Genomic DNA, 4,245 nt, shown 5'->3' with positions numbered 1-4,245 from the left:
GTGTCTGTAAATCATGTCAGAAGCAAGGAAATTCATTACTTTACAAACAACTATTATTTTTACCACTAAAACAAAGACTTTTGGATTGAAATCTTCCTCTACTTCTCTGCTTGTCAAATGCGGAAATGTTTTTTATATTGGGTGTACCGTTCTCAACGGAGAGCAATTTAAGTAACCCCTCGCCTGCTCTTTGCTAAAAGCTCTCTGTGTCAATAATGAGATTCCAAAACAGAACCGTTGCTAAATCAAATCAAATTTATTAGTCACATACACATGGTTAGCAGATGTTAATGCGAGTGTAGCGAAATGCTTGTGCTTCTAGTTCCGACAATGCAGTAATAACCAACAGTAATCTAACCTAACAATTCCACAACTACTACCTTACACACACACACAAGTGTAAAGGGATAAAGAATATGTACATAAAGATATATGAATGAGTGGTGGTACAGAACGGCATGGCAGATGCAGTAGATGGTATAGAGAAAGTACGGTATATACATATGAGATGAGTACTGTAGGGTATGTAACATAAAGTGGCATAGTTTAAAGTGGCTAGTGGTACATGTATTACATAAAGATGGCAAGATGCAGTAGATGATATAGAGTACAGTATATGCATATGAGATGGGTAATGTAGGGTATGTAAACATTGTATTAAGTGGCATTGTTAAAGTGGCTAGTGGTACATTTTTACATAATTTCCATCAATTCCCATTTTTAAAGTGGCTGGAGTTGAGTCAGTATGTTGGCAGCGGCCGCTAAATGTTAGTGGTGGCTGTTTAACAGTCTGATGGCCTTGAGATAGAAGCTGTTTTTCAGTCTCTCGGTCCCTGCTTTGATGCACCTGTACTGACCTCGCCTTCTGGATGATAGCGGGGTGAACAGGCAGTGGCTTGGGTGGTTGTTGTCCTTGATGATCTTTATGGCCTTCCTGTGACATCGGGTGGTGTAGGTGTCCTGGAGGGCAGGTAGTTTGCCCCCCGGTGATGCGTTCTGCAGACCTCACTACCCTCTGGAGAGCCTTACGGTTGTGGGCGGAGCAGTTGCCGTACCAGGCGGTGATACAGCCCGACAGGATGCTCTCGATTGTGCGTTTTTTTGTTATAAAAGTAATATCTATCGAACAAAAAGAACATTTATTGTGTAACTGGGAGTCTCATGAGTGCAAACATCCGAAGATTATCAAAGGTAAGCGATTAATTTTTATTGCTTTTCTGGCTTTCGTGACCATGCTAATTTGGGGCTAGCTGTTCTAGCATTGATTGATACACTCACAAAAGCTTGGATTGCTTTCGCTGTAAAGCATATTTTCAAAATCTGACACGATAGGTGGATTAACAACAAGCTAGGTGTGTTTTGGTATATTTCACTTGTGATTGCATGATTAGAAATATTTTTAGTAATATTTTGCACCCTGCAATTCAGCGGTTGTTTAGGAAATAATCCCGCTAAAGGGATCCGTAGCGCAGAGAGGTTAACTTCTGACCGCAACCACCCAACTGCTTACCACATCTAGTGACCACAACCACAGAACTTCTGATATCAACTGTACAACTTTCTGACCATATCTAGTGACCACGACCACACAATTACATACCACAACCACACAACTTCTGACCACAAAACTTCTGACCACACATCTAACTACTTACCATAACCCCACAACTTTTTACCACAACCACACAACTACTGAACCACATAACTACTGAACCACATAACTACTGTCCACAACTTCTGACCTCAACCACACAACTTCTGACCTCAACCACACAACTTCTTTCACTACATCTAGTGACCACAATCACACAATGACATACCTCAACCACATAACTTCTGACCGCAATCAAACAAATTCTGACCAGATCTAGTGTCCACGTCCACACAATTATAATCCACAACAATACAACTTCTGACCACACAAACTCTGATCACACATTTAACTACTAACCATATCCAAACAACTTTTGACCACAACTACTGAACCACATAACTACTGACCACTACTACCGACCACAACTTCTGACCAAATCTACTGACTTTCAATGGGAAATTAAAATGGCATTTTTACACGTCTTTCACTACCACAAACAAACGTTTAAAGAGCTTTAGCTAGCCCCACCAACTTTACTTGTAAAGTTACCGTCTAGTTTTTTTTTAGGTATTTTATTTTAAACTGCATTGTTGGTTAAGGGCTTGTAAGTAAGCATTTCACTGTAAGGTGAAATACAATTTGATTTGATCAGGTGATAATGCTTATTGCTAAATAGCACACCTGCCTGATAATATGGACCATTTTATTTTTATTCATTTTGGAGTAGTCATACTCCCCCCCAAAATTGCAGGTTCCTCCGCGAATTCAATTGATTTATTGCGGGTGTAGCGAAATGCTTTGTGCTTCTAGTTCCGACAGTGCAGCAATATCTAACAAGTAATTTCTAACAATTTCAAAACATGTACCCAATACACACAAATCTAAGTATGGAATTGGAATTAAGAATATATATGGACGAGCAATGTCAGAGGCATAGACTAAGATACAGTAGAATAGTATAGAATACAGTATATACTGTATATATGAGATGAGTAATGCAAGATATGTAAACATTATTAAAGTGACATTATTAAAGTGACTAGTGTTCCATTTATTAAAGTGGCCATGATTTCAAGTCAGTGTTATATAGGCAGCAGCCTCTCTGTGCTAGTGATGGCTATTTAACTGTCTGATGGCCTTGAGATGTTTGTTTTCAGTTCTCTCGTCCCAGCTTTGATGCACCTGTACTGATCTAGCCTTCTGGATGATAACGGGATGAACAGGCAGTCACTCGGGTGGTTGTTGTTCTTGATAATCTTTTTGGCCTTCCTGTGACATCGGGTGGTGTAGGAGTCCTGGAGGGCAGACCGCACCACCCTCTGGAGAGCCCTGCGGTTGTTGGCGGTGCAGTTGTCGTACCAGACGATGATACAGCCCGACAGGTTGCTCTCAATTGTGCATCTGTAAAAGTTTGTGGGGGTTTTAGGTGACAAGCCAAATTTCTTCAGCCTCCTTGAGGTTGAAGAGGCACGGTTTGCGCCTTCTTCACCACATGTCTGTGCGGATGGACCTTTCAGTTGTCAGTGATGTGTACGCTAAGGAACTTAAACTTTCCACCTTCTCCACTGCTGTCCCGTCGATGTGGATAGGGGGTTGCTCCCTCTGCTGTTTCCTGAAGTCCACAATAATCTCCTTAGTTTTGTTGACGTTGAGTGAGAGGTTGTTTCCTGACACAACACTCCGAGTGCCCTCACCTCCTCCCTGTAGGCTGCTCGTTGTTGTTGGTAATCAAGCCGACTAATGTTGTCGTCTGCAACTTGATGATTGAGTTGGAGGCGTGCTGGCCACGCAGTCATGGGTGAACAGGGAGTACAGGAGGGAGCTGAGCACGCACCCTTGTGGGGCCCCAGTGTTGAGGATCAGCAAAGTGGAGGTGTTGTTTCTTACCTTCACCACTGGGGGGCGGCCCGTCAGAAAGTCCAGGACCCAATTGCACAGGGTGGGGTTAGACCCAGGGCCTCAGCTTAATGATGAGCTTGGAGGGTACTATGGTGTTGAATGCTGAGCTATAGTCAATGAACAGCATTCTTACATAGGTATTCCTCGTGTCCAGATGGGATAGGGCAGTGTGATGGTGAATGCATCGTCTGTGGACCTATTGGGGCTGTAAGCAAATTGAAGTGGGTCTAGGGTGACAGGCAAGGTGGAGGTGATATGATCCTTGACTAGTCTCTCAAAGCACTTCATGATGACAGAAGTGAGTGCTACGGGGCGATAGTAATTTAGTCAGTTACCTTAGCATTCTTGGGTACAGGAACAGTAGTGGCCATCTTGAAGCAAGTGGGGACAGCAGACTGGGATAAGGAAGATTGAATATGTCTGTAAACACACCAGCCAGCTAGTCTGTGCATGCTCTGAGGATGCGGCTAGGATGCTGTCTGGGCCGGCAGCCTTGCGAGGGTTAACACGTTTAATGTCTTACCTATGTCGCCATGGAGAAGGAGAGCCCACAGTCCTTGGTAGCGGGTTGTGCGTCGGTGGCACTGTGTTATCCTCAAAGCGGGCAAAGAAGTGTTTAGCTTGTCGGAAGCAAGACGTCAGTGCCATGACGTGGCTGGCTTCCTTTTTGTAGTCCGTGATTGTCTGTAGACCCTGCCACATCGTCTCCTGTCTGAGCCGTTGAATTGCGACTCCACTTTGCCGCTATACGA

This window comes from Salvelinus sp. IW2-2015, linkage group LG13, assembly GCF_002910315.2.
Source record: "Salvelinus sp. IW2-2015 linkage group LG13, ASM291031v2, whole genome shotgun sequence".
Lineage (NCBI taxonomy): Eukaryota > Metazoa > Chordata > Actinopteri > Salmoniformes > Salmonidae > Salvelinus > Salvelinus sp. IW2-2015.
Note: the sequence above shows the minus strand (reverse complement) of the source record.